The 25,374-nt window shown below is 48.5% G+C and overlaps 1 pseudogene; it reads left to right on the plus strand.

The window, feature by feature from the left end:
* The window catches only part of LOC143387249 (protein-tyrosine kinase 2-beta-like), a 41,602-nt pseudogene extending 18,011 nt beyond the window's left edge, over positions 1 to 23,591 (plus strand).
* Positions 23,592 to 25,374: the final 1,783 nt, after the last annotated feature.

Below are 25,374 nucleotides of genomic sequence, written 5' to 3' on the forward strand. Positions count from 1 at the left end.
TGCTAATACATGCATGCCGTGCCTCAGTTTCCCTACTGAGATGACACATATTAGAAAGATGACAGCACCCAATGTTGGAGAAGGTGCAGGGTAACAGAAGCCCTGTGTCATGGTGGAAACACAAAAGTGGAACAAGCATGGCAGTTTCTCATAAGGCCACACAATTCTACTCCTTGGTGTCTATTCAAAGGCCATAAGAGCATCTACACACAAAAATATTGTAAATTAGTTTTCACAGCAACTTAATTCATAATGGTCAAAATTAGAAATAGCCCCTATTTCTAAGAGTAGGGGGATAAATACACATATTGTGTTTTCTTTATAAAGTAGAACGTCACCATTAATAAAAAGAAACACATTACTGAATTATACAACAATGTGGGGAAATTTCAGATATTTTTCTCGGTGAAAAAAACTGTGCCAGACACAAAAGAATGGCACCTATAAAATGACCCCACTTATGTGAAGTTCTGGAGGGGGTGGTTCCTGGGAGGGAGAGGTTGGAGTGAGCCACGAGGGATGACTGAGGAGGGAGAAGAGAAAACTTTCCAGGGATCTGCCTTTCTTAATTGGTGTGTGGGTTTCACAGGTGCATTCATGTTTCAAAATCATACAGTTAAAATTGTGCATTTTAATTTATATAAGTTTTACATTAAAAGAAGAACCACAAAATAAATTAATAGTTGAGTCACAGTTGGAGAGTAGGGGGTGGCACAGATGAAGCAGGAGGGGCAGAATGTTGGTCATTGCTGAGGCTGGGTTGTGTGTACAAGGGAAGCTATTATGCTTCTCGGTTTACCGTACATATGTTAAAGATTTTCAATAATAAACAGCACAGGGGCCCAGCCCTAAGGAAATTAGACATTACCCTAATGAGTTTTAACTGGGGAGAGGGAATGCTCTCAGTTTAAACACCTCAACTGGGAACTCCAGATGGGGCTCAGGAGGGAAAAGGGGTTGGGTACCATATCATGAGGACCTTGTGGACAGAGTGGTAAAGATGAGTGGTATAAGTGGGTGGAGAGTGACGAAACTGTCTACTTCACATCCTCTTACCCATGTCCCTCTCCCAGTGGGTACCCTAGGTCATTGCCCTCTTCCACATCCTGAGCGTCAATTGATTCCCATGCTGATTTGTTACAACTGATGACATGTTCATGCTATGCCTCAGTTTCCCCAGCTCTCTCACAGATCAGTAGTCAACTTCTCTGCAGTAGTCAACTTTCTCTGAGGGGAAAGGGAGGTTTTAGGCTGAGGGTCTTCTAGCATCCTGGTAGGAGATAGCTGGACCCAGACACATGTGTGCTTGGGCAGATGAACAACTGGGCATTTATTCATAGTCATATTATTTTAATATTAGTTTAACATTCTCCTAGTGGAGATAGAAAGAAACAGATTTTCTTCTGAGAAAAAAGATGTCATATCTCCTTCTTTTTGTTCCAATTAAGAGATTAGCTGCATTTTATTTACTAAATTAGAGAATTTCTTGGAAGGCATGGTAAAAATAGCAACAACAAAAAAATCATGAAATCTAAATAATAAACTGCCTCTGCTCTTCCTGGTCAGAACAGCAACTGCCTGGGCATCGATCCATCTGTCACACCACCAAGCCATCCAACAGGATAGGTCAGTGCCTGCGGGCTTCTAAGTTTGCATCTGAGCCATCTCTCTGCTGTCAAGAGTCGGCTTCAGTCACCCATTACGTGTGGAACCACATAAGAGGCTTGAGGAAAAATGTTGCAAAAGTGATGTCAGAACAAGGGAAGGCCTCAGAGGTTCACATCCAGGCAGCCAGCTGCCCAAGTGGCCCTCCTGTCAATCCAGCCCTGGCTCTGGCCAGGAAGCTAGAACATCAGGCTGTGGGCAAGTGGCCCAGTTAACTAGAGGCCACCTTTCTTGTCATATCTTCATTTCCAATGACTATCCTTCTTGTGTAGGGACTGTGCCACTTGCTCCCTTGAGGTGAGTCTTGTCCTTCTGTATTGCCCTCTCCATCATCCCAGTGAATCAGCTTGGCCTAGTAGAAATCTAGAGTCCAGCAGGCCAGGGTTCAAAAATCCCAGCATAATGCCATGGCTTGTGTGACCTACATCAGTTTCCTCTTTGTCACACAAGGACAGTGACACCTGCTTATTTCCCCATGTTGTATAGATTCAGTGAAATCGTGTGTGTAAAGTATCTAGCAGTGCCTGGTCCGGTACTCAGTAAGGATGGTGAACTTGGGAACCATTACGAAGGTGCTTTTTACCTGGCAGGTGCTCAGTGAGTATTAACTGGTTCAACTGGAATGCAGTGCAGAAGCACAGCACCTGTGCTGTCTCCTCAGTTCTGTCTCTGTCTCATTTTGGCTAAATGAACAGCATTTGTTCATTCACAACATACAGCTCACTGTGTACCACATCTTGCACTAAGTGCTAGGGAATCAGAAACAAGTACATCGTTAAGGCAGAATCCCACCCTAGAGAATCACACACCCTGGGGAACCCAGTAAGGAACACCCCTGAGTTGTGTCCCTCTCTTCTCTGCAGGAGATCATCACCTCCATCCTGCTAAGTGGGCAGATTTGGCCCAACATCCAGCTGCCTGAGTGCTATGGACTGAGGCTAAAGCACATGAAGTCAGATGAGATCCACTGGCTACACCCCCAGATGAAGGTGGGTGAGGTGCAGGACAAGTATGAATGTCTACACGTGGAGGATGAGTGGAGGTAGGAATGTGGGGTGGGGAAGCCCTGGAGGTCCTCCCCAAAGCACTCCCCATCCTCAGAATCTTCTAGAAAATCCAAGTGGCATCCTAGACTTAGACCTCCTACAATATCTAATGCATGCATTTTCAAAGCCTGACGTGGACTCACAGTAAATCTGTATCCAGAAATGTTCCCAGTTGGGATACTGTAGTGCTATGGTGAAGGGGAGCAAAGGATAGGGAGGATGGAGGGACCCACTTTCTCCTGGAGATTCGAGCTTCCCTGCATCACCCAGAGTCTGACCGCCTATCACAGGTATGACCTTCAAATCCACTACTTGCTGGAAGACTTCATGGACAGCCTGAAAGAGAACAGGACCATGCTGCTTTATTTTTACCAACTGATAAAAAGTTTCTCCAGAGTCCCATTGCACCCTCCAGGCCAAGTGTATCCATAGGATGATGGAAAGACAAAGCCCAGGTTTGTCTTTTTTGCTATGCCTGAGGATCATTGTCAGTTGTTCCAACCTTGGTGCAGACCAACCTGTTCCATAAGCTCCCAGCTCCTCCTCCCAGCTCCTTGGCTTCCCAGGTGATTGGGCTGATGAAGCAGAAGCAGGTTAAAATACAGGCCCTGGGGTCTTTCATAACTGGTTTTTAGCCAGCTCTGCCATTTACTAACCTGGTATTCTCAGAGACTTCATTTACCTGCATGAAACTGTCTCCTTGTCTATAAAATACTAATACCTACTCAATGGGGGCTATTGTGAGGATCAAATGACATCATTGGCACTGTGCAGGTAAGCTGTCTCTGGGAAGATGAGACCCCTGGTTTAGAGCACCTGCCAATTCCCATGGTGTAAATGCTCCTTCTAAGACCTGATTCAAGCTACCAATGGGATATTCACCAGTTCACAAAACTTCTAAAGATGTGATAACTGGCTCTCTTGAACAATTGCCAAGCCTCTTTGACATGCCATAGCATTAAATAAGTGCCCAGCACCTGTGTGAAGATGTGCCAAGGAAGAGTGAGCTACTTCCATTATTTTCCAGCTGGTCTCAGCTGCATCTCCCCTCTGGTTTCCTGGACACTAATCTAGACAGAGCTTTGGAAAAATTAATGACTCCTCCCCAAATATGGGGGGGTCGGTTCTCTCCAAATTGGGATGGGGTGAAGACTCTGAAACAGGAAGAGAATGTGTATGAAAGTTCACCTGTGAAGGGGCTCAGGGGCCCAGGGGCAGAGGCAGAGCTGAGAGGGAGCTCCCATCCTGCTCCCCATCCCTGCTCAGTGCTTGTCTGTGGTTGGGTGAGCATGAGACAGCTCGGAGGCAGAGGTGTGTCACCTCCTGGGGCCTCTGCTCAGGAAAGGGGACAATGAGGGTGTGAGTCTGAACTGTGATCCTTCTCTTTCCAGCTCCGGAGTGACTACATGCAGTGCTATGCCAGCAAGGTCAGCGAAGGCATGGCCCTGCAGCTGGGCTGTCTGGAGCTCAGGTAAGTAACCTCAAGGTCTCACCTTGGAGAGCTGGGCCAGAGGCTGGCCTGGACTTTCAAGCATCTAGGGTGGAAGTGGGAGTAGGCATGTGAGAGCTGAGAAGGGGAGGAGAGGAAGCCAGCAGAGTGGGCCTCTGAGGTGCTCATCATCTGGTCCTTGGAATAAATGGGAGAGAAGGACCAGCTCCCTCTGCTCAGTCCCCACCTCCTGCCCTGCCCTTGCCTCTGGGATGCCTGCTTCTCCCTCTGTCCTTTTCAAGTGTTTCTGTAAATGCTTCAGAGCACAAGGCCATGCCCTGGGGCTGTTGGAATGTAGGGGTACCCATCTTTGCTGCCCACTATAGCACCGCAGCTCCAGGAGGTACTCTGTGTGAAATTAGCACAGCATTCAGCGATGTCCTCGAGCTCACAGTGTTTAGGAGGTGACAGATTTGTACACAATTAATCATAATACAAGGCAGAACGAACATGTACCGCTTCCAAGTGAAGCCATTAACCTTGCCTGCAGGCAGCAGGGAGAGGGGATTTGAACTGCTCCTGGAAGGAAAAAATACCTCTTGGTTGGCAGATAATGGCACCCAGTGGGACATGCATTCTAGCCCGCCCAGGGATGGAGGAAGAAAGGCATAGACTAGAGAATGGGGGTGGGGTGAACTTGGAGAGCGAAGATGGCTGGCATGTAAGAGGCCATGATAATGGCAGGCTAATGACATCATTAGGACAACAGATACCATGTGCCTTGTCCTGCCTTCCAGGAGTCCTGCAGTCCCTATACCATGCATGGCATCCTATAGTCTTCCCCTCTGGAGTTAGACAGTCCTAAAGAATTTATCTTTTCCTTTTTGTTGGTGGATCTCACACTTAGGGCTGTGGTATCACTTGGAAACTCCAGTGAATCACCTGTCAGTCATCACTTAGTGAAAACAACCCACAGGGGGATCCATTTGCATTCTACTTCACATTTTTACATCCTCCAGTCATCCCCAAACTGTTATTGGTTGTGGCTTCAGTGCCAGGGCCTGTGCTAAGAGGCTGGAGGACGAGGCTCTGGAAGAGAGTGTGGTCAGGAATAGGTAGGCTAGAGAGGCTGCTCTCTGATCAGCCAGGATTGCTCCCAGGTCTGTTTCCTGAAAAGAAACAGCCTCATTCTCCTGAGTTTCAGGAGCATCAGATAGAGTTTCCTATTCTTACCAGTGACCCCTGAGGTCAGGGGGTGTGCTGATGGGGAAAGGGCATGGGAAAAACCTACTTTGTAAAACTGATAGAAGATTTTTCAGGTCTGATCATTTTTAAATGAAAAGGGTAGATGGAATGTGGTTTTATGTGAAGTTGGGCTATTTTATATTGAAGTTTTGACTATTGTCATGAACAGAGTCAGATATGGTTCTGAAAATCATACCATGAAGTCAACTCTTCCAGGGATGTGACTCTTGCTTGAAAATCATGGGTAACAGTCTCTTGTCCTGTTAACATCACAGATTATACACTTTGTCTATGGCTAACGACATCACCAGGAAAAGAGTATGCATTGTTTCTTGGTGTAAAAAAGAAGTATGGTAGGTGCAGCAGACATGAGATTAGGGACATGAATCCTCTGTGGACTCAGATCAGATCCTATCTGGAGAATTGGATATAATGATGTACAACACAGGTCAGAAGCTGGGCTTTCTGGGCATGCATCCTGAGGCATTGACTCTGTTATTCTGGGCAAGTCGTCTGATCTCCCTGTGCCTCAGTTCCTTCATCTGTAAAATTGGAATGATGGAACAACTTCACAGGGTTGTTAGGAGGAATTAGTGAGTTACTATATTTCAAGTACTTACAACCATGACAGGGACTAAAGTGTTCTGTAACTGTGTATTTACTTGGCTGACATTTTTCTCTCAACCCTTATTTTATTTACTTTTTTGTCTATAATAGACTTTTGTTCAGAGAAGTTTTAGATTTGCAGCAAAACTGAGCAGATGGCACAGAGTTCTCTTGTGCCTCCTCTCCCATACCTGCACAGCGCTCCATCATCGCCACTCTGCGAGTGTGGAGCAATTGCTCCGATTGATGCGTCATTATCACCCAAATGCCACAGTGCACATGAAGCTTCTCTCCTGGAGGTGCACATTCTCGGGATTTGGACAAATGCTTGCATCCACAACTATGATATCATACGGGCTAGTTTCACTGCCCCAAAAATGCTGCATGTCCCCCCTCTTCATCCCTCCCTCCCACTTACTCCCCGCAACTGCTGGGCTTTATATTGTCACCTTGTTTTGCCTTTTGCAGAATATCATATAGTTGAAGTGCAGCCTAACTGATGTTTTATTGATCTAGTGGAGATGCTTTACAAATGCCAACTACATTATTTAATCTAAATCTCCTGCTCTAAGTTAAAATGTGAAACTCATGGCCTATATGCTAGAAATAAGTTTGAGGAACCAAATGATTTGTCCCCCTGTGGCATCTTAAACAGACTCAGTTTTCCCCAGGTAGGAAGACCCCCTGTCTTACTGTGCCTGGAGTTCAGTGGCCTCCATTCACTGGGTAGCTCCATCCCTGTGTCTCCCAGCATGCTTATTTTCTTGTGAATGACAGCTACTTATGTTGCTTGACAATATATTCAAAGACACCATTTATTAAAAATTGTTCAGGACATAATATTGTATTTTTATGCTCCTATTGGGGTTTTTTTTTCTATAGTTTCATGCTTTAGATGTTCTTGACCCTGTGATATGAAAATATTTTCCTAGATTTCTTTTTCTAGCTTTATAATGGTTTTATTGCTTATATTTATCTGTGTTTAATCTATATCTATATTTATCTATATTTAAAAAATAAATATTCTAGATAATAGTTTGAGGTGAGGATCCAACCTTCCTATTTTCTAAACAGGGTGAGCAGTCTGAGCTCATTGCTTTGGGGTCATAAGTTACTTGCTTCTCTCTGCTTATAGTATTAGTAGCACAAAACTGGTCCCAGATGTCTATAGGACACCTGGCTTAAAGGATTACTAAGTTATTATTTTTTTCTTCTTGGTACTAGGGATTTAACCTAAGGGTGCTTTATCACTGAGCTACATCCTCAGCCCTTTTTATTTTTAATTTTGGATCTCACTAAGTTGCTGAGGCTGGCCTCTAACTTGAGGCTCCCCTGTCTCAGCCTCCCAAATCACTGGGATTGCAAGCATCAGTTACTTTAATGTAAGATTGGACAGTGTCTGCAATAGTCAGTGAAATGACTAGACACAGCAATCCTGACAGGGAAGGGAGGCTGGCATATGCAGGGACATTGGCTATTTGGTCTCAGCTGAAACCACCATTGCTACAAATAAATATGTCAGTCATGCATCAGTTACTAATGGAGATACATTCTGAGAAATGCATCATTAGGTAACTTCATTGTCACACTAACACAACAGAGCCCATTTACACAAACAAAGACAGCTATGACTCTAGGTGATATAATCTTATGAGACCACCATGATATCTGTGGTCCATTGTTGACCAAAAGGTCATTATGTGGCATCTGACCATACATACAAGTTTTCATGAATGCATATATTTTTAGGAGAAATGAGACTTGAAGAAGATGTGTCATATATTAATAGATGCCACCTCTGGTGGTAGGATTATGGATTATTTATATTTTCTTTTACAAATTCAAAAATTTTAACATGTTTATTTAATAATTGTTTAGGTGAACACACAAACATATGCACACATCAGAGATAGCAAATAGGCAAAAAAGAAAGTGCCCAGGAACCCAGGACCTGAAGGTGCAGGTGGTGTTCCTGGCCTCCTGGGCTTGGCCGCCATCTTCTTCCTCAGCCTCAGAGCCCACAGCCCAGGAGCTGGGTCTCCCAGAGCACGAGGATGTTGCCTTTCTGGGAACAAAGTCTGGGGGATTTCCTTGTCCTCACTGTTTTCTGAAGATCCAATTTTACCCCCCTGCCACCTTGCTCCCTCTCCGCAAATCCCACCTCTGGCAGGGGAAGGGCCTCCAGGCCAACTCCTGGACATGAGTGCCCTTTTATTTTATTTTATTTTATTTTATTTTACGGCCCTGATGGCCTTCTTCTCCAGTTACCGAGTCTCCCCTTCGTAACTCCTTTCTCTCCAGGCAGTTCTTCAAGGACATGCCCCACAACGCCCTTGACAAGAAGTCCAACTTCCAGCTCTTGGAGTAAGTGCAGGGCTGCCTCCTGACCTGCCTCCTTTCCTTCCCTCCAGAGCCTCCTTTCCCACTCAGCTCTGGACCAGAGCGGGGTAGTCAGGGCCTTTCTCCTTGTCCCCAAGCCCTGGTACCTCCTCCAGACTAGCCAGAAGTTCTGAGCTGGAGAGAAGGAGAGTCAAATGCTGCTTCTATTTCCCTGTTTTCAGAAAGGAAGTGGGACTCGACCTGTTTTTCCCAAAGCAGATGCAGGAGAATTTAAAGGTGAGAAAATCAAAGGGTGAGGGGCCCAGAAAACCTTCTTTTTGCAGATCCCCTGGGCTAGAACTACAAGGATTGGGCTGGGGATCCTCAAAGAAGCTGGGGCATCTGTGCTGTCTTAAGCCAGGACATTGGGCCACTTCTGTGGTGGAGAATCAGGATGGGCTGCACTTGGCTCCAGCCTCCCAAGAGGCAGCCTGAGCCCTGGGAGGCCGACTTCCCTGCCTCTCGCTCAGGGTTAGGGTGGGCCCCGCCTGAGACCACTGAGTGTGTTTTGAGGAACAGGTCAGTGTTGCTTTCACGGCAGGAGCCCTGGGGGCATATTCCAGCATGGGCATCCTCCCAGTGAGACCTAGTGGAAGGACAGGTGCCAGGAGGGGCAGGGCCTGGCTAATCACTGCCAACCTCTCCCCAGCCTAAGCAGTTCTGGAAGATGATCTAGCAGACCTTCCAGCAGTATGCCTCACACCAGGAGGAGGAGTGTGTCATGAAGTTTTTCAATACCCTGGCGGGCTTTGCCAACATCGATCAGGAGACCTATCACTGTGAACTTGTTGTAATGACCACCCTCCTTATTCTCTCTGGGCCTGGGTTCTGGGCCTGGCAGGCTAGGGGCCAGGGAGCCATTTGGGGCCAGGAACAGTGTTCAGACAGCAGGGCCTTGCTGTTACCTGCCTATGGCGGAACTCATGTTAATCCATGTGCCAAGCAGGGAGCTGAATGTTGGCCTCCAGCTGTGGGAGGTGGGCAGGTGGGCAGTTATCCAGAGGGGTGAGCTGTATAGACAGTGGTCCCTGTCTAGCCTTTCTTAGAGTGTCAACACACCAGGTGGCAGAAGAGAGATAACAGTCCTCTCTCTCCTCTATTACAGCAAGGGTGGAACATTACAGTGGACCTGGTCATTGGCCCCAAAGGCATCCGCCAGCTGACAAGTCAAGATGCAAAGGTAGAGAGCACTGAGGCTACGCCAGCCCCTGGCTCAAGGTCTTAGATTTCTGACTCCTTCTCTGTCTGCCCAATCATTCATCTTCCCCCATTCCTGAGAGCAGAGAGCCACACCCTTGGTGTGAGCTCTGTGGACAGTGTTTGGGGATGGCAGCTTGGGCAGATGGCTCCTTATTGCAGACATAGGTGCAGAGAGAGAGAAAAGGACATGCTTGACATTCTCCTGATACAGAGAGAAGAGTAGCTCTGTAAGTGGCAAAGGGAGGCAGTTCTGGGTTCAGTTCTGATTCTACTGCCACCTTGACGTATAACCTTGGGCAAGTCCTGCCTTTCTCCACACCCCATTTTCTCTTCTGTAAGGTGAGGGGCTTGGACTTGATGATCCTTCCAGACTTTCTCCCTTCATCTGCAGAGAGACTCCCAGTCGCTCCTCCCTCCCCCTCCTGACTCATCTGTATTGCCTGATCCCAGCAATGGAATGCTCTTAAGGCCCCCTTCTTCTCCACAGCCCACCTGCCTGGCTGAGTTCAAGAAGATCAGGTCCATCAGGTGCCTCCCGCTGGAGGAGGGCCAGGCTGTCCTGCAGCTGGGTATTGAAGGCACACCCCAGGTAAGCCTCTCTGGACACCTGGAGTCTCTTCAGGGGTATCACTTTGGGTTAGGATGCCCTTGGGTCAACATGACTGTGACAAGCAGGAAGCCAGGGCTTCAGTGGCTTTGAGGATCTTGTTAAGAAAACTGCACCCATGCCCTAACAAGGTGCTGGGATGATGGTTTGTATTTTTATTTTAATGTCAGGAAAGAAGTAGGGTCTAATATTGACCAAGTAAAAATGACTTATAGGTCAAGATCCCAGGGATGGGGGGATTTCATGGTGGAAGAATCAGATACCTCCAACTGCAGAGCATCTATCTCTGCTCTCACCAGTCTGTCCCTGCTCCACTCTGTTTTCCATTTTTCAGTTTCTCCTTTACATAGGGAACACCCCACATGGTACAAGGCATCCTGCTTTCTCACTAGTCTTCCCAGAGCTCAAGGTGGTCAGTAGGAGGGAGCACAAGCACGCCCACTAGTGGCAACAGGGAAGGCCAGCAGAGATGGGAGGAAGTGTGGGTTGGGGTTGGGGGTCCTGCAGCAGGGTTGGAGATGAAGGTCCTGCAGCCTCTCAAGCAGCACTAGAGGGTACAGTGTAGCCAAGTCTTGAGGTCTCACCTTTGGCTGGCTTTTTCTCTGCAGTCTTTGTCCATCAAAACTTCATCTCTGGCAGAGGCTGAGAACATGGCTGACCTCTAAGATGGTTATTGCCAGCTTCAGGGGAAACATAAAGGCTCTCTCATCATCCATCCCAAGAAAGGTAAGTTTCTCTGAAAGGCACAGTGGACAGCTGCACACTGAGCCAAGCCTGCAGGGTGATGTGGAGGCATGGGGGTGTGGAGCCATTGGCCCTTGAACAAATGCGTTCTTCAGGGGTGTGAGGAGGCACTCAAGCAGCCCTGCAGGTGCTTCCTGTGGGGCCATCCTGGGTCGCCAGCTACAGGTCCTGGTCCTGGACAGCCACCCCTGGTCCTGCTAGTCAGAGCTTCATAGAGGCCAGCTTCTGGAAGTGCTGTATTTGTAGTACCAGGGAGATCAGAGCCATTGCTAGGACATGGGTGGACCTTCCTCATTTTGGGACCAGGGTCAGCAAATAGGTCTGAGATGGATCACAGGGTGCTGGCAGGAGGAAGCCTACAAGGAGGATTCTGATTCTGGTCTAAGGCCTACATAGCTTCCACCCTGATGCTGAGAGGGGACAGAAGGTGGGGAGGGGTCTCCTTGTGGAGCAGTGACAGGCCCTCCATCCATCCCAGACTCTGTGTCCCTGGCTCCAATCTTCCCTCCTGTCCTCTTTCTCCAGATGGTGAGATGCGGAACAGCCTGCCCCAGATCCCCACCCTGTGAGTACAGTGGGGATTTGGAAGGGCCCTGAGCTCAGCCAATGTGTGCTGGGAGGAGGATGAACAAGCAGGGTGCCCCCACCCCCTCATTTTTGAGAGAACTCTAGACCCTGGCCTTTCCCACAGTGTGTTGCCCTCCATGCAGCCCCCTGGTGACATCCTGGGAGGATTGCTGCTGAGCCCCATCCCAGGCCCAGGCCATGCCCCAGCTTGTTGCAGCCAGGTGGGCTACTTCTGCTATCAGGCGGTGGATGAGGGGGACCAAAGCTCTGGGGGAGCTTTGCAAGCTCTGGGTTCATCTGCCTCCTGCCCTCTCACCTCCTGCAGAAACCTAGAGGTGAGGTGGTCCCACCTCTCAGAAAGCTGTAGCATAGGTAAGCCTGCCCACCCTGCCCACGGCCTGTGCCCACCCTGCCCATGGCCTGTGCCCACCTCCCCATGTTTGGTCCCTCTGCCTGCTCTTCTGACCATTCCCTCCAAGTTACAGAAAACAACCTTTCCTATCCCTTCTCAGCGCTGGCTTTAAAATATCGCCAGTTGTAATAGCTAGCATATATTGAGTAGTCTGTACACATACTGAGTTTGTCGTAATGAGAGGTGGCTCCAAACAAAATCCACAGACCACATGACTACCGATAGACATTGATTTCTCACATTTCCAGAGGCTGGCAAGTCCAGGGTCAAGGAACCAGCCGTTTCAGGTGACTGCCTTATCACTGTGTGCTCCTGTGGTGCAGAGAGAAGGAACTCTGGTGGCCATTCCTCCTCTTATAAGGACACTAATCTTGTAATGGGGGCTCCACTCCCTGACCTCATCTAATTGCCCCTCCAAGCTGCATATCCTAAAACCATCAAATTTTGAGTCAGTGCTTTGAGACACAAGCACCCAGTTCATAATGGTTTTAAATGGGTGGTAGGTATGTTTGAAGGAGATGGATTTGCCCTAGATAACAAAACAGAGACTTGAGCCAAGATACCCCAGGCTCAGTGGCTGCCCCAAAGCCTGGGACAGGAGCCACAGACTTGCCTAGCTTCCCCTCCTGCAGCACCCTGACCTCTGACTGTGCTGGGCTCCAGGTGTGAGCCACACCCAGGTTCCTTGCCTGATGAGACATCTCACCCATGTGCTGGGCATCCTCCTGTCATTCCAGAGTCAGACATCTATGCAGAGATTCCCGACGAGACCTTGAGACCTTCGGGAGGTAGGTCCTGGACCCCGCCAAGGTGACCAGTTAGGGGTCTGGGAAGTGACATGATGAGGATTCCTGGGACACCACCGTGGATCTTCCTGCCCTCCCTTCCTCCTGCCCCAAGTGTGCTCAGGAAGCAGCCAACCTGGGATCCTGTGGGTTGAAAACTGAGGTCCTCCCCTGATGGATTGTGTGCTTTTGTGTGTCTGTGGGATATGGGGGTTCTAAGAACATGGACCTGGGACCCAGGAAACGGGTGATGGCTCCTCCATGGATCTGAGGCAGTGGAACATTCTAGATCCCCTTTCCCAGCCCAGCCTGTGCCTTTTGGCTGAGGTGTTATGGGGTTCTGGGGCACCAGGGGATGCCAGCTAGTCTGTGTGCCCAGAGGCTGTGTTCTCCATCTGTGCAGGTCCACAGTATGGCATTGCCTTCGAGGATGGTTCTCAACCGTATTCTAGGAGAAGGCTTCTTTGGGGAGGTCTATGAAGGGGTCCACACAAATCACGTGAGTCCCAGACTCTTCCTGACTCTTTGTCCACCTGTGTAGGGGTGAGGCTTTGGTAGGAGAATACACGGAGGGCAGGAGGGTGGACCCAGCCAAGTGGAAGTTCATCTGGGGCACCTCTAGGTGGACAGGCTTCACCTTTGTGGCCATGCTCAGCAAGCCTGGGGAGGGCAGCGCCGGGGTGTGGGCAGGGAAGGAAGGAAGCACAGTTTGAAGCCAAGTTTAGAGAGAACAGGGCCAGCCAACCTGCATTTCATGAAGTCCTGGGGTCACCTGCTAACCAGGGCAGATCACGCGGCCCCTCATCTCAGCATCTTGGTCTGAACAGCTGAGCTTGAGCTCTTTGATCTCCAAACCTCATTCTGGGTCTAACCCAGCCTGGTCCAGAAGAAAGGGGAAGAAGAGGAAGAGAAGGGGAAAGGGGAGATAAATGAAAGAAAGGAAGGGGTGGTGTGTCCTGCAGAGGCCAGGTCGCCTTGCCCCTCAGCAATTGGCAAAGTCCGTGGGAAGGACCTGCTGAGGCAAGGGCGGGAACGGTTTCCTTTGAGCACTAGGCTGGACCAAGCTTCCCTAAACCCTCTTGTTGCATAAAGGGGATAAAATCAATGTGGCTGTCAAGACCTGCAAGAAGGACTGCACCCTGGACAATAAGAAAAAGTTCATGAGCGAGGCAGGTAGGCACACCTGGGCGGGGCCCAGACTCCCTGGCCTTCTAAGGAAGAGGAGAGGGGAGGGTTCTCCTCCGGCTTTCCCCATTCCCCTGTGTGACCTCCTGCTCCCACTTCAGTGATCATGAAGAATCTCGACCACCCCCACATCGGGAAGCTGATTGCATCTTCAAAGAGGAGCCCACCTGGATCATCATGGAACTGTACTCCTATGGGGAGGTGAGCTGGAGGAAGCAGGCCAGGCACCCTGAAGATAGCTGGGACACCAAGGGAGCAAAGGACACTTCTCCCAGTTTCCTGCCTTCCATACTCAGCAGAAGCAGAGGCCCTGTTGATAGAGGAAGTCGCCAGAACATCTTGCTGACTTGGGGTTTGCCCCAGAGGAAGGGGAGGGTCAGTGGCTGCCAGAAGCCCTGGTTCCATGCTGGGGTCCTAACAGCACCTCCCTTACAACAGCTGGGCCACTATCTAGAGCGAAATAAGAACTCCCTGAAGGTGCCCACCCTTGTCCTGTATGCGCTGCAGATATGCAAAGCCATGGCCTACCTGGAGAGCATCAGCTGTGTGCACAGGTGGGTACACGGAGACAGCAGGAAAGCGAAGCCCATCCCTGACCCCAGAGGAAACTGAGGATCAGGGCCAGAGTCCCACAGGGAGGAGCTGGAGTCCCTGCCTGGGCTTGCACCAAGCAGCTTAGAGCACTTGAGCACCTCTACAAAGTGTTTTCTCACTAAAAAGCCAAAACAGTTGTGTGGGCCTCAGAGAACTGTCACTAGAAGTAGCTTCAGAGCAACTCCAAAGCTTAGTGTCTGACTGTAGCTGAGACCTTCTGCCCCTCCCCTTCAAAGCCAGGAAACCTCCCACCCTCTCAGAGCTTCACCTCCTCCAGCCTGCCCACTTAGCTGCCAGGGGTCCAGGAAGAGGATCTGAGCTAATAGAGCACCTGAAGATCCTGAGGTTGAGGCCCAGCACCACCCTCATTCCCCAGCCCCTGGGGCTGTGGAGCTGTCTCTTCCCCACCTGGCCTTGTTCCCATTCCCTAAGAGGAGGCTACTGCCATGGGAACATAGCCCCAGGAGACTACCTGGGCACTTACCAGGTGCTTCCCCACCACTGACATGGCCTGTGTGGCCTTGTGCCTGACCCTATGCAAAGCCACACAGGAAGCATCCATTCATTCAGTGAGTACTATGGAGCTCCTCCTGGATGCCAGGCACTGTCCTAGATTCTGGGACAAAGTTGTCACCAAAACAGACAAACCTTGTCTTTGTGAAGCTCATGTCCTAGCATGAACGTCAGGTAAACCCTGTCAGTGGCTGTAAGCTAAGGGAGTGGAATGATGGGTCGGACCCCTTGGGGAACTCAAGCCTGCATGCTTTCATGTCAGCATTTTAACAACAGAAGCAGACTTTTTGGAGCAGAGCTGCCTGTGAGAAGGCCAACATGCCCACTGGTTTGGGGTGGGGAGCCATGCTAGGACCAAGGCCATCAGTACCAGTAGCTCCTCTAGGAGGCTGGAGCTCACCTCGCAGGAAGCTAACTGTATACAACCTCTTCCTTCACTCACCTGCTTGGAACCTTCCTTCAGCTCTCCCACCTGCCCCAGGGTCCTAGGCAGTGCCTCACCCTGGTATCCACATCCTTCTCTAGGTATATCACCGTCTGGAACATCCTGGTGGCCTCCCCAGAGTGTGTGAAGCTGGGGAACTCTGGCCTTTCTTCATACATTGAGGATGACACGTATTACAAGGATGAGGGAACTTCCAGCCCCTGCTTTGTCTCTGAAACAAAAATCTCAGGAGCCTACAACTGGGGATCCCAGACCATGGGCTTCTGGACAGTAGGTTGTTTTTCTGGAAAGTTCTAGATCTTTCTTCCCTTAATAATGCCTGTAAACCTCTTTGCCCACCCCAAGCCTCTGTGACTCGTCTCCCCATCAAATGGATGTCCCCCAAATCCATTAACTTCTGCCGCTTCACGACAGCCAGTGACATCTGGATGTTTGGTATGAGGCAATTCAGGAGAGTGTGGAAATGGGCTCAAATTTTCTTGAGGATCATCCTCAAGAGGAGGATCATCCCTGAACCCAAATACCCCATTTCACTGTAGCCACTGAGAAGTCCCAGAGGTGGGGAGGTGGTGGTAGAGTCAGAGATGACATGAGCCAAGGACTGGCCTAGAAAATCTGGGTTCATCCTCCTGTAAAAGGCTCTGATAAGCATGGACCCCACCAACCAGCTCTGAGGACAAATATGGGGATGCCTTGGAGGTGAGCTTCAAACACAAAACTCAGGTTTTTCATGAAAGGAGAAGCAGGGAGTGGAGAGTGCCTAGCTGGGTGTGAATGGGCAACCTCACCAAACACAGCACTTCAAGTTACCTGCCAGTTCTCCCACAGCTGACTATAGACCTCATCATTGTTACCCCCATTTTCCAGATAAGGAAACTGAGGCTCAGACCATTAAGGGGCTTGCCCATGATCATACAGGCTGCAAGAGGTGGTGCCTGCCCTATTATTGTAGCTCCTAACCTTCCCAAGAAGGATCTGGTGGTTCCAACGTGGGCCACCTCCTGAACCTACAGAATCCAGCCAGCTCCATGTTGAGAGAGTCAGGAAGGGGAAGCCCTGGTTCATGTACCACAGATGTAGGTCATTGGTCCCTTGAGTGGACCACCATGGTGGGTAAGACCCCAGTGGCCATAGAGGGAGCTGCAAAATAACACAGACGCTCCCTGCTGGGACCAAGTGCTAATGGCCATAGTGTCCCCGGGGTGCCCACTTCCCAGCAGGGTGCCTGACGGTTTCCCCTCTGCCCTCAGCTATGTGCATGTGGGAGATCCTAAGCTTTGGGAAGCAGCCTTTCTTATGGCTGGAAAACAAGGATGTCATTGGGGTGCTGGAGAAAGGGGACCGGCTGCCCAAACCTGACCTCTGTCCACCTGTTCTTTACACCCTCGTGACTCGCTGCTGGGACTATGACCCCAGTGTCTGGACCCACTTCACGGAGCTCGTGTGCAGCCTCAGGTGAGCATGGGCTGGGGAGCTGGTGTGGGGGGCATTGGCTGGGTTGCCCCAGAGGCAAGCTGCTGCCAGTGGCACTGAGAGGTTTACAGCTAAGTCAGTGCTCTCAGGGGCTCCTCAGGCCTATGCAGCAGATGGCCCCATTCCCATCTGCTGAATGGAAGAGTTCAGGTTCAAAGTCAGTGACTTGCCCAAGGCAGTGACAGGAAGGCAGGACATGTACCCAGACCTCCCTTCTGATCATCTCTGAGCCACATGACCACACAGAATGAGTTGGTCCTTGGCAGAGGCATGATGAGCATTGGGCACTCGGTACAGAAGCAGCTCTGTCAGGGGCTGAAAGGCTGAGGCCAGGTTCACTGTCAGATACTAGTTCAGAGACAAGGTGAGCCTGGGGAGGCCTTGCTCATCAGGGCATCTCCAACCCAGCCCTGTGCCTTGCTCATGCTGTGCCTAGAAGGTATTTTCTCTATTGGAATAAAAATATGTCTGGTGCAGCCAGACATGGTGTCACACACCTGTATCCCAGCAGCTTGGGAGACTGAGGCAGGAGGAATACAAATTCAAAGCCAGACTCAGTAACTTAGCGAGCCTCTAAGCAACTTAGGTGAGACTCCATTTCAAAATAAAATATAAAAAAGGTCTGGGGATGTTGCTCATTGGTTAAGCACCCCTTGGGTTCAATCCCTGGTACCAAAAAAAAAAAAAAAAAAAAAAAAAGATGGCCCAGACACCTATGGTCTTCAGAGTTTGGCTGGAAAACACCTGTCTCCTGAGTGGGGTTAGGAGTCTGAAGCCTTATCTTTCTCAGTGCCAAGACACTTGTTCCCCTGGTACTGGAAGGTCACAGGTAAAGGGTGTTTCCATTTCAGAGGTCCAGGAGTCCCCAGTTTGCTTGGTGGAATGCCTGCCATCAGTGCTCCCAAGGGTGGTCCCCTTCATTAGGAATACTTTAGCAAGGAAGTCAGCTGACCTTTTCTGTAAAGGACCAGATAGTGAATCTTTGGGGCTTCTGTCCAGTCTTCTCATCTCTGTCTCCACAGCTTAAAAACAGTCATAGGCAGTAGTGAATGAATGGGGGTAGCTGGGTTCAATAAGAACATCAATACCATAATTTTTATGTGGCATACAATATCATTTTATTTTTATTTTTTTCAATTATTAAAAAAATGTGATAACCATTTTTAATTTGAAGCCATAGAAAAATAAGTGGGAGACCACATGTGGCCTTTGACCATGGTTTGCTGACCTCTGTTTTAGGAGATCTCTTGCTTAGTTGACCTTTAACAACATTAACATGTTGTTAATACTACTCATTGATATCATATAAACATATTGGCAAATTTTAGTGAGGGCAAGAAAATTACCCCTACAAACTGGCTGGTTGAAGGCCACCAAGGAGGAGGCTGGGAATGCCCAGGCAGGGGGCAGCAGGGATGACCGTGCATTTATTTGTGGGGCAGGGTCCCCAACATAGTCTGCAAAACCTCTAGCTTAAAAAGCTTCTCTGGATGGGTGTGGTATTGCACACCTGTAATCCTCTTTGGCTGGGTGTGGTATTGCATGCCTATAATCCCCATGACTTGGGAGACTGAGGCGGGAGGATTGCAGGTTCAAGGACTGCCTCAGAAATTAGTGAGACTCTAAGCAACTTAGCAAGACTTGTCTCAAAATAAAAATTATTTTCCTCCTTCATTGGCTGTCCAGATTAATTCATCTGCATTGTCCCTCACAAGGAAGATTGAAGAAGCCAGGGAGTTCTGGGAGAAATGTATTGAAAGCTGTACTTTGAGAGGGCAGAAGTTCTGAGTGAGGACGGTGTGGTCTTAATCCATTATGGGATCTGGAGAACCAGGGGAGCATGATGGGGTGCCTAAGATGAGAGGTGTCTCCTTCGGAGGCAATGGGCCAGCCACCCCCCCACCATGATGCAGTTTAAAGCAGGCTTCTCTGATGCAAAGGAAGGATACTCAAAGACCCAAAGGACCCCAGCTGCCTACCTCAGTTCACAGTCCCTTCTTTAGGGGAAATAAAGGTTTTGATTATTGTTTCCCAATCTTGTAGGGTAGGAAGGGCTGTTTTAAAGGTCAAATTTGGAGAATTCTTCCATGTAATCGTAATTTTAGAATCCTTTGATTGGCAAAATACATTGTGTTTGAAAACACAGTACCAGGCAGTATTCAAAAGTACATAACACTCTGGGGCTGGGGATGAGGCTCAAGAGGTAGCGCGCTCACCTGGCATGCGTGCGGCCCGGGTTCGACCCTCAGCACCACATACAAACAAAGATTTTGTGTCTGCCAAAAACTAAATATATATATATATAAAATTTTCTCTCTCTCTCTCTCTCTTTAAAGAAAAATAAAATAAAAACAAAGTACATAACACTCATACCCATTTGAAAGTGTGGATTGATGGGGCCTCTGCAGTAATTCCAGAGGCCTCTGGGGTCTGTGATGCCCAGGTTGAGAAGCACTGAATTGGGGCAGAAAGGTGAGGGGCACTAGAACGGCTAACAGGTGAGGGTTGGGGGAGATGAATCCACAGCCCATTTGCTCACATCAGAAACCAGATGGTGAATTGTTTAATGACAAGTCAAACCCAGGCCTTCATCATGAAGTTGACTGGGACACTGGAAATCTAAACAGGGTTGGCACCAATAGCAGGCACAGAAAAGCAGGAAGTGTGGGGAGCTGGGGATATAGCAGGCTTCTGCTGACCTGTTGGGTTAAGTCTGGCTCTCCAGGGACCTCCTCCCACCTTGGACCCATCCCTGTGGTCCTCCCAACTTGGTGCAGGGTGCCCTCAGGATCCATACCCCAGCCTGTCTCAGAGGGGTTCCCCAGGTCACTCTTCAGAAAAAACATAAATGAAAATGGGATCAAGGCCCTTGTCCAGGCCTCTCCTAGTTTCAATGTCGTAGAGAGGAGTGACTCGCTTTGGCCCTCTCACCCTGTCTGACCTGCTGCCTTGGCAGTGACATTTATCAGATGGAGAAGGACATTGCCATAGAGCAAGAAAGGAATGCTCACCTAAAATATTGGAGCCCATTGCTTCCCAGGAACCCCCACCCAAGGTAAGCCACCCCTGGCCTTGCTATTAGTTCCATGAGCCACAACAGAGCCAGTACCTGTGTGACCCACTGCCTGTTCAATGGAAGCAGGATGCTTTCCTACAATCCTCTCTCAGTTCTGCAACTCAGCTACTTATCAATCACCCCTTGTCATCTTCATGCCCTGGCAGGTGTCATCTGAGACAGCAGACACCTTGTGGAAAAGTCATTTCTCAGAACTTTCCCTTGGGAACCTGGGCACTTTTCTTCTGAGAGTTTCCTAGGGCTAAGTTAGCTCTCCCTGAGGATACATGGATGGAGAGTATCCTAAGTCCCCAAAGTCCATTCTCTGTCCATGCTTTCCATGACAGCCTTTGGCTCAGGAGCCAGAGCCCAGCTGTTCCACCATCAGGTGGGGGAGGGGTCCAGAGACCATGCCTGTATTTGTCAGCTAGAGCTGCCCTAAAAAAATCCTACAGAATGAGTGGCTTAAATCATTCACTTATGTCTCTTCTGGAGGCTGGAAGTCCAAGGCCAGGCTCTAGCAACTTTGGTATCTGGTGAGGGCCCCTTCCTAGCTTTCAGATAGCCACCTTCCTAATGTGTCCTCACCTGGTGGAAAGAGAGAGAAACCTCTGGTCTCTCTTCCTCTTCTTATAAGGGCACTAATCCCTTTATGGGGCCCTATCCTCATGAACTCATTGAACACTAATCACCTCCCAAAATCTCTGCCTCCTAAACCATCACACTGGGGTACAGGACTTCAACATATGAACTGAGGGGAACACAAACATTCAGTCTATAATAATGCATAATGTGGACCAAGGTCTTTTCTCATTGTTCCTCCTGCCAGGCATGTGCTGCCCTTTCCCTAGGGCCCAATGCAGCTTTTATCTCCATGAAGTTTCTGTGAGTCCCTGAGCCCTCAGTGACCTCCTGCTCTGAATGTGGCTATCCATGGCTGTTTTGTCAGGCACTCCCACATACAGGGAGGCTGCACACACAGAGGTCATTAAACCCCCAATTAGCCGTAGCCCAGGTGGCAGAGGCCAGCCCCTGTGACTTGCCATCTCTCAGCATGTAACTGGTGCTCAGAAGTGGATGCAAAATTATTTTAATGATAACCTTGTCCACTATTGCTCCTTCATTGTGAATACGGCTGAGCTACATTCAACCTGATGCTCCCCTTAGTGGGCCAACTCATTTATTAATGGGAGAAATGCAACTGACACTGCTCTATATCCTGTTTTCCACCCCAACCAGTCCAATGACCTCTTGCTGTTTAGACCCCCTTCACAAACCAACCTGCTCGCTCTCAAACTACAGTTCCAGGTAAATGTGTAACCAGGGGGCTTGGAATGGCCAGGCCCATCCCTTGTCAGGTGTTTCTTGAAATTCCATTCCTGTGCCATTAAGGAGTAGCAGCCATCTGCTCAGATGATAAAGATAGCTGGGTTGACTCTTCTTTGTTTCTTTGTTTGGCTCTTTGATGTGAACTTGAACTCACATCAAAAGAATAGCAACTCAGTCCTGCCAGACTGTCCTCAGCTAAGCAGACCTTCCTGTAGCCTAGTCTGTCTGTCTGCAGTGTCTGCTGCTTTGTGTACCTGCTTGTAGCTCCCTCCCCATGTCCAAGACTTCCCTGGCCTCCTACCCTGAGCAGAGCCTCTGAGAAGTAATCCCTAGGAACTGGGGAAGGATGATGTCTCCAGAGAATAGAGTGGATCCCTGAGGCTCCCTGCAGAGGTCCTGGCCAGGACCTGGGTAGCCAGTGAAGGGAGAAGGGTTCCATCTGAGCCTTCTCCACCTCTGTCACCACCAACCATGTCTCTCACCAAGGCTGTAGGTCCCTGACTCAGAATGCCTCTGTCCTGAGTCCTTTTTTGTGTCTGGGTAAGAGGGAGCCCGGCTTCATCTCTGTCCTTCTCTTTCATCCCCCAATCAGTGTTGCCATTCAGAACTGGAATATCTCAACCAATAGCAACAATGTCAATTTACTGATGCTCCTTACAGGGGGCTGTTCCCCAGGTTTGTGTATCTCCTCCCAAGGAAATGCCCTATGCCTGAGTAAACCCAACCAAGAACCAACAGATAAATCCTTTTTTAAAAGAGAGAGAGAGAGAGAGAGAGAGAGAGAGAGAGAGAGAGAGAGAGAGAGAATTTTTTAATATTTATTTTCTAGTTTTTGGTGGATACAGCATCTTTGTTTGTATGTGGTGCTGAGGATCGAACCCGGGCCACACGCATGCCAGGCAAGCGCACCACAACTTGAGCCACATCTTCAGCCCCAGATAAATCCTTTATGTGAAAATAAAATGCTTTGATTCAGAAGGTGGAAGCAACGTCCTTAAAAACTAAACATAATTAAAATAGTGATGTTATTTAAATTTAAATTAAATTATATATAATTATTGAAAATTACACATACACACATACACACACATGCACACACACACACACACACACACACAGTTGGCTTTCCATATTCATGTGTTCTGTATCTATGGATTCAACCAACCAGGAATCAAAAATATTAACATAGGAAAATAAATCTCATTTATACTGGATATGTACAGACTTTTTTCTTGCCATTCCCCTAAAATTACTGTATGCCAGCTATTTGTGTAGTTACATTACATTAGATGGCAAAAGCAATCTAGAGATGATTTAAAGCATACTGGGAGATATATGTACATTACATGCAAATACCATGCCAGTTTGCTCAAGGAACTGGAGCATCTGCAGATTTGGGATATCTTCAGGGTGTCCTGAAATGAATCCCCCTTGAATATGGAAGGACAACTATGTGTGTGAGAATTTATTTATCAATGGACTAATCATATCTGTCAATTTGTAACATGACTATGAAACATAACTGTTTGGAAAAGGGCCCAAGGGAGGAGTCATGGTCTCAATAGCAGCCTGCATGGACCCTGTGTGTGCAGAATACCACTAGGGGAGTGTTAGGCAGATGAGAGGCCATGATGCTCCACCAGGTGTCTCCAACAGGGCCAAGGAAATGCCACACCACATTCTTCAGCAACTCTGAGAGAGCAAGTCTGTGTCCCCCATGATGCTCTTGTATCACTTCTTTGTGCTCCTGTTTGTAGCAGCTGATTGTCCACCCCCTTGCCTTGTCCTGTGCCTAGTGCTTCTTTGCTTCTCCTTAATAGGTCCCTGAGGGTCTGTGTCCAGCTCCCCTATGCTCACCAGCCCTATAGAGTACCCATCTCCCATTAACTCGCTGCGTACCCCACCTCTCCACCAGCACAATGTCTTCAAGCGCCACAGCATGCGGGTAAGAGGGCACTGCATGCTGAGTCCCAGCCCGGACTGAGGAAGCTATTGGAGGGAGGTGGCCTGGGATACTAGGAACCCCACATTCTCAGCCTCAGCGGGTGCCCTCCATGCTTCTGTGTGCCAGTCAAGTCATCAAGGTGTTCTGTGACTCTTCCCTTTGCAAATATATCAAAGTTGGGATGAAGTTAGGCTCTGCTCCTGGGGACACCAGTTGGACACCAGCTGGAACTACCCTTGTCCACACTGGAGCTGTGGCAAATGATGTAAAATTCCCTTCCTTTTCTGAGCCCCAGAGGCAGATGCAGTGCATTAGTGTGGAGGCTGGTGGGTGGAGTGCAGCCAGGCCTGGTGATGCTGGAGAATAAAAGACCCTGGATGTTCTGCCCCACTCTGCCATCCTGCCTGATTGCTAAATCTCTCCTCCATCAGAGGAAAGAAAGGCTTCCTGGCAGCTGCTTCTACTGCTGCTGCTTTTGTAAAGGTGTTGCTGGGTGGGAAGGAGCTTAGAGGGTATTGTGGTTACAGGCTCATGAACTGCTAGAGAGGCTAAGCCACCTCCCCATTGATCGCTATGTCATCAGCGACTGTGAGACACTGAGTGCTTTGTGGAATATCTGTTGATTGTCAGATCTTATGTAACAAAACCATCTTTGCTTGAAAGCAGATGCTCACTTGCCACCAATCATCTCCTTTAATGCAATGACCTCTTGCCATTTGTTGCCATGAAATCTTGACACATTTTACCAAACTGGGTTACAAAACAGGCTAAACTCACTATTTGAGCTCTAACTTGTATATATGTCTAATATTTCAGGCTCAACATATATGTCTCTAAAAATTTGGAGGCAAGGAAATATGTGTTTATCATAAGAGATTTGGAAATTTTGGGCAAGTATGTTGACATATATCTGTACTGTTATTCTTTATTTAGTAAAAATTTGAATGCCCATGGTAGCTTCAAATTCCAGGCTGCGAGATCTATTGTGAAATAAATTCTCCCCAACCTACCTCGTTTTTCTCTCTCACATTAATTTAAACAATTTCTGTCTTTTCATATGCATAACAATAATAAAACTATGGTTCTAAGCATGTACTATAATTTAGGCAGTATGCAGTTTCTCTACCCTTCTGCCCTCGACTCTTTATCCATAATTAAGTTTTAGGGAGCTTTACTTTAAAAATTGTGCTTTTAGAAAGAAGCTGTTTTGTATACGTGAGGGGCTGCATGGCCTTTGTCTAAGCCCTGCTCCACTGGGAGGATTTTGTTCCATTCCATAAAGACAGACTGTGCCACAGAAAAAAAAGACCTTTTGTGTCAGAGGTTTAGAAGTAATTGCTAAGAAAAAAATCTGCCTGAAAGAACATAATGAGCACTTCTTTAACCAAACAGAAAAGATTAAAAATATAGATCAGAAACACTGAGAAAATTCTCTCCCAGGCGAAGTGCTGACGAGGTTCCCTGCAAGGCAACTGGAAACATTAAAGCAATGCTCAGAGATGGTAACAATAATTTTCCTCCTGACTGGCCCCATGGCCTGGCTCATCTGGGAGCCTGTGGGATGCCTCAGAGTCAGGATGGCAGCATCTCCTTTCCGGAGTCTTCACAAGTCAGTACTGAATTTCCACAGGCCACAGTGGGCCTGTGCACTTGCGGGTGCTGTCCAGGATGCTGAAGGAGGAACACGTGGTTTTGCTTTCAAGGAGCTTACAGTCAGTCAGAAGGAGCAGGTCAAGTGCAGGTTCATGGGTAATGTGAGCCAGAAAGTTGTGGGGGACACGTAAAGGGTATTCAGAGGGGAGAGTGACTCCTGCCTGCTGCTGGCTTTCAGTGGGGCCCTGAAGGATGGAGAAAATTTGGAGTGGAAAAAACTGGAATGTAGGGATGGAAGAGGCAGGGGCAAGTGGTGTGGTGTTTGAGCAAGGAAGGGTAGGCGGCGGGGGTAACGAGGCTGGCAGGTGTTGTGGCTCATGAACATCATTTTAAAAGACAAAGGGAGTGTTAACTGTCCATGACCTGGGAAGAATACCTAGAGTGTATTTCAGAAAAACCAGCCTAGACATTCAAGGTTGTAAAGTCTCTCATTTTTTTTTCCTTTGGTCTTACTACGAAATTGAAAGACTCATTCTGTTGAGTCTTCTAATATTTGT

This window comes from Callospermophilus lateralis, unplaced genomic scaffold (assembly GCF_048772815.1).
Source record: "Callospermophilus lateralis isolate mCalLat2 unplaced genomic scaffold, mCalLat2.hap1 Scaffold_784, whole genome shotgun sequence".
Taxonomy (NCBI): Eukaryota; Metazoa; Chordata; class Mammalia; order Rodentia; family Sciuridae; genus Callospermophilus; species Callospermophilus lateralis.